The 5,976-nt window shown below is 38.5% G+C and overlaps 1 protein-coding gene across 2 annotated transcripts in view; it reads right to left on the bottom strand.

The window, feature by feature from the left end:
• PEAK1 (pseudopodium enriched atypical kinase 1) overlaps window positions 1-5,976 on the bottom strand; it is a 298,079-nt gene that overhangs the window by 200,379 nt on the left and 91,724 nt on the right. For both annotated transcript variants that reach the window (XM_019630685.1, XM_019630682.1), the window contains one exon: window positions 3,603-3,687. The gene's annotated coding sequence lies outside the window, so the exon portion shown is untranslated. The remainder of the gene's footprint in view (window positions 1-3,602; window positions 3,688-5,976) is intronic.

Raw genomic sequence — 5,976 nt, 5'->3', positions numbered from 1 at the left:
CCTGGCAACTAGATTGAAAGCTGTGACTGGACTTGGAGCTGAGCTTGCGCCCTCCACAACTAAGACTGAAGGGCAACAACTTGACTTGGAGCTGATCGGTCCTGGAAAAACACAATGTTTCCCTTCCCCAATAACCCAACACTGTTCCCTTCCCCAATTCCCCAATAAAATCTTAAAAAAAATAAAAAATAAAAAAAACAGAGTGAAAGGGCTTATGTGGTAAGGCCATGCCTCCTGCATCACAGTCTCCACGTGCATTGAGGGAATGCTTTCATACCAAGATGCCAGCCTGGCAGCCTGGATCTTCAACCCTAATGCCAAGCAAGGGAAACTCATGAATCACAGGAAAAGCCCAGTTGTCTTTAAAAATTCTAAGCCCTCAGCTAAATATTACAAGTCTATTAGGACCTGTCCATCACAGCTGGCAGATGGGAAGTAACTATAATAAAACAATAGTTTGGGTGAGAAAGGCACACACGTGTCGTAACAAGTACAAGTGAATGACACTGCTTGTCAGTTGTTGGAAGTCGCTGGGAGACTCACTCCCGAGTTTCCTCAGAACAAAACCTCAGTATCAACTACTGTCAAGTGGCCTTTTCATTTTTTCTTTAAAGAGCCTTAAAGCAGTGGCTGAACAAAACCCTGGCACATGTGTTAAGGCCAGATACAAAACTGAGAATTAAAGGCCAGTCCTCCTCGGATAACCCTGCTCGGAGAGCAGGGACCTGGGCTGGTGAGGAAAGAGTGGGTTCCTGGCAGATTTCTGCAGGTAAGACCATGTGGAAAGAGGATCTTTAAAAGGACTGAAGGGAAAAAGTTTTCAGGAAGAACATCTTTCTTCCCTCATTTAAGTCAGATCTTACCATGACATTTTCCAATTTTGTTCTACACCTCGTCTATCCTTCACTGTTTTGTTTTCCTTATTTGATTAGAACCACATGGGGATCCTCCTTCCATTTATTAGTTCTATACAACAAATATAATTTCAAATGTTAAAACTTTGACATAGAATAAAAAACCAAAATCTTGTTAATGATCAAATTTTTACACCCACAGAGAAAGCACCATCATATTATATAATCTAGAAAATCAACTCCTTTTAAAGGAAGAACAATTTGGGGACCAGAATTATAAAAGAAAAACTGCTGGGCCAGCCGAGTGGCTCGTTGGTCAAGAGTCAAGAGTTGGCTTGGGAACGTGAACTCTGAGCAGCAGGGTTGCTGGTTTGGATACCACATGGGCCAGTGACGCTGCACCCTCTACAGCTAAGATGGTGAACAACAGGTCGACCTGGAGCTGTGGTGAGTGGCCGGTGACAGCATACGCTGCAGTGGGCCAGCAGCCAGCATGAGCTGCTGTGAGCCACTGTGAGCAGCCTTCCAATGGCCGGTGACGTATCTGCCTAGGCTGGGAAGACTGCAATGATCACAATATCAACATGGGCCAGTGAAGTGAAGTCCTTCACAACTAGACTGAAGAACAAAAGGACAGCAACTTGTCTGTTCCCCTTCCCCGATTCCCCAATGCTGTTCCCTCCCCCAATTCCCCAATAAAATCTTAAAAAAAAAAGAAAGTAAAACGTCTAACATCCATATACTAGTTTTAAGATAATTTTCTTTCCAATTAAAAAAATACATATTTTTCAAAAAGTTACCAAGGTAGAGAGATTTGTTGTTTGCACAGCCAGATCACTGGCATGAAGACAGGTAATGCTTCTAAGCAGTACCTCACAACCAGGAGAAAAGAGGAAAAAATCTCACACCACACAAGGCAATCACACTGAATAATTCTGCATGTAGTTTAGCTTCTCACACTTATTTGTTCATTTGTTTTTTAGGACATCCATTTGAATTAATTGTCTTAATTTCTCCTTAGTTCATCTACAGTTTATAAGTACTTTACTATGAAGTATGGTTTTTAAAAATTATTTAAAGGATAAAGCAACTCAAATAGTACTGATATACACCAGAATGCTGAACATCAATTACGCTTACTCCAAATCCAGGAATAAATGAAAACAAAGATTAAATCAACTCGTAGACCCTGGTTTTTGCTGTAGTCATTAATGCTTTCCTACTCAGATATGTTTGTTTATCCTGCTTGTATTTGTTTCATAAATCACTGAATTTTAACTTTCTCACACAATAGGATTTCATCACAAGGATGTAATTAGTCCCAAGGAAAACATGGCAAAACTTTAGGTTGAGAGTCAAGTCACTTAATCTAGGCCCAGCTATGTGATCGTGGTCCAATTCAATTTGCTCATCTGTACAATGACGATGAAAATATTTAATCCACAAGACTGTAGTATGGCTTGTATGTAATCAGTGTATGTGGAAGGACTTTGAATGTTTAAAGTGTCATACAAATGTGACGGTCTCAGTTTCTCCACCTATCAAATTGGAAAATGCAGGTAGGTGCTCTTTAAAGACTTCCTATCTGTAAATATTCTTTGATATTTACATTTGAAGCATATAAAAAATCTACTTACTGATAGGATAATTTTATAGTTCTAAGAGACACAAGGAACAATGAACTCAGCTGCAAAAGAAGGCTGACACTTGTAGATACACAAGTCAGTAAGAGAGGTGGGAGCTGGAAGGACTGGGCCTGGCTCCGCCTCCACGTCCCTTCTGTCATATGATGCTAGTCACTACTTCGTGAATTTAAAATCTCTCTTCACCACAGCTTAAACAACTACCCTCTTAAACTGGTTACAGTGAAAAGCTTATTAAGAAGGCGGAAATACTATTTTGGTGATGATGATTTCACTGTTAATGATCCAATTAAGAATGTTCACAGTTAAAGTGCTCAGGTCAGACTGTGCAGCTATTCATTTGGTTCGTGTGATATTCCATTCTAAGTCAACAGGCATGATGTAACTCTAAATAACCTTTCCCAGTAAAGGGTCTGGATTCTACTTTTGCAATTAGCTATGTGATCCTGGCAGTTTAACTCCTTTCTCTGCATCTTAGTCTCCTCATCCCTAAAACAGGGATAATACCAAGTGTGTCACCTGGATATTGTCAGTCAAAGGAGCTAGCTCATGCTATGGCCCAATAACAGTGTCTGGTATTCACTAAGTACGCTACAATATTAATTCCCTTCTCTAATCTCTTAAGCTTTAGGGGAATAGAGAATGTTTTCCTTTCCTTTTACTTTAACAGAAAAATTCTTTAAATTAAATATACGGGGTCCTGGTCCTCAACTTCGGTTATCAGCAGTTGTACAACGAAACCTAAATTAAATGAAGGGCATTGTGACATAATGGAAGGCAAATGGGGTTTGAAGTCAACAAATCTGAGTTTGAATCCCAGCTTTACTATCTAAGAGCTTTTGACCTTGAACAATTTACCAGACCTCTCAGTTTCTTATCTGGAAATGAGACTATTATCTAGCTTTTTAAATCATTTTTCTCTTTCGTATTCACAGAGACATTGCAAATAATTTGAAAGGGGTATGTCTTATTCATCCTTGTCTCTTCCATATGAAGGCAAGGTTCAAAATTGTACAATCTGCTGCTGGAATAAGGCAGGAGATTGATAAAAAGGGATTCAAGACTAGAATAAACATGTTACATTATGAAAAGAAAAGGTACAAACCCAGTTTAACTGGCACCACCAACTCCAGGCCTTCTGTCATTGCTTCCTTTTCTTCCCTTACTAATGGACCACAGTTATTCTTTTCCTACGGGAAGATGCAAAGTGAATAATACATATTAGTGAATGTAATTTGAATCACACTTTAAAACTGAATATTCTTTAATTTAGCATAGGGCAGAGTCAAACTTTTACTCATTCAATTGAATTGTTTTTAAGTGATAAAATAATGAAGACTTGTTTTAGTATAGAAAATATTGTAACTTTAAGTAGCCAAAAAGGAACCTTACGTCAAAAAATTAGTTTCAAAGAAACACAATACCTTTGTTAAAGAAGACCTAACTACTTAGGAGAGGACTGCACAAAGCACTGCAGTTCACTACATTGTGGAAAATACTTCTAGAACTATAGTTGTTAATCTTTTGCATGAAGGTGAGTGGTGAGGTACACAAAACTATGAGAGTCTGATAAAAGCTATGAGTCGCACCCCAGAAAACTGCACATGCAAACTCCAAACAATCTCTGTGTTTGAGTTTTTCAAAATAATGTACTTAACAGGATTTTAGAACCGTATGCAATTTAGCAATCTAATGCAAACTACTAATAGAAAAATGAAGAAATAGTGACCCAGAAAAGTGAAAAGAATTAAGTAAAGCCTTACTGCACTCAAAAACAGAGGGTCCAACTGCCACGCTAATGCACGTAAGACTAACCATGATGATTAATATAAATCAGTGCCTCTGGGTTACAGTAACTCGCACAATAGAAACAGGAGATTTCCACATGGTCCTTTGGTCTAAACACATAACTGATCATCAGTGGTGGTTAAAAGAATGAAATTTACATAGATGTGTGAGAGTGATATAGGTGTGGAAAGCTGAGTTATACAGATGTGTGCAAAAGCTCACCAAGTCCCTTAATCTTTCTTATCTTCAGGTTCTTCAAAAACAAAATAAAATAATGAAACCTACCCTTGTAGAATTATTTTAAGAATAAAATCAGATAACATGTATAAAGTATTTAACACAGTGCCTAGTACATAATAGGTGCTCATGAAATATGATTTTAAAAATATTTATTGTCAAGTCATAAACTAAAATCTCAAAGTAAATGAGATCTTTTCAGCTTAACAAAATAAGTGGCAAACATGTATACGCTATAACATACTATTACTAAGGATACAACAAGGATGAAGTTGTCCTCCTCTCGAGGAATTAATTAGGCAAAGACACAGAGCTTTTTCCTGCTTGGTTTGTCTTGGGCTCTTTTTCCTTTTCCCTCACGGCTCAGCCTGTTGCTGTTTCATACTCTACCCGTACTCTCTATATATTCTGTGCTCCCCTGGACTGGGAGGACCTTCACGAATACCCCTAATCCTGACCTTTTTTATCTGAGCCTCTGTCTCCTACATCCTATTATTTTCTGGATGTTTCCACCTGAATATACCACAAATAAAACGCAGTACATTTAAAACTGAGCGGTTCATCTTTTCCTAATATCTGTTCCTTTTTTAAATTTTCTGTTACAGTGAACATCACCACAGGCACTTAGATACTCAGGCCAAAAGTCTGGCAATAATCTCACATTTCACCAAACATGTTTAAGTCTTAATGATTTCTACTCTAAACACTTACCAACCATACTTTCTCAACTCCATCCCTAGTAATAGAATCCAAATCCAGGTCATTATGTTCTTAATATGACCAAATTTGTAACATAACTGGTCTACCTACCTCTACTCTGATCCTACCTCAGAACCACTTACCATACCAGCGCCAAAACAATCACTGCAAAATGAAAACCTTGGAACATCATGCACTAACTTATATCAAAGCTTCATGTGTCAAACCTTTCAATGGCTATCTATTATACACAGACTAAAGTTCAAGTTCACCCACAAAATAATGTCCAGTACAAAGTCCTCAGTGACCTGGCCCCTGCCTATCTCTTTCGTTTCATTTTCTATCTCCCACTTCATCACACCACAGCTTACTATACTGAACTACTTGTCACTCCCATGTTGCTCTCTTTGCCAGTATAACCTTACCCATTCCATGCATGGGAAAATCCTGCTTGTTCTTAAAGGTTCAAGTACAGGATCACCTCCTCTGGGAAGTCTGTCCAGAGTATGTACTCCTCTGCCCCACTAAACTCACACATCATCACAACGAGCAGTAGACGTTGTGAGGGAAAAGGAAAGAGAAGAACCCAAAACAGAAACCGAGAAGGGAAAAGCTCTGTGACTTTGTCTAATTAATTCCTCTTGAGAGGAGGGCAACTTGATCCTTGTTGTAGCCTCAGTGATAGCATAGAGTATTAATGTTTGCCACTTATTTTGTTCAGCTGGAAAGCACCTCATTTACTTTGTTTTTTTTTT

Source organism: Hipposideros armiger, unplaced genomic scaffold (assembly GCF_001890085.2).
Source record: "Hipposideros armiger isolate ML-2016 unplaced genomic scaffold, ASM189008v1 scaffold_931, whole genome shotgun sequence".
Lineage (NCBI taxonomy): Eukaryota > Metazoa > Chordata > Mammalia > Chiroptera > Hipposideridae > Hipposideros > Hipposideros armiger.
The sequence above is the reverse complement of the archived record's forward strand: the minus strand, read 5'-3'. Positions and strand labels throughout refer to the sequence as shown.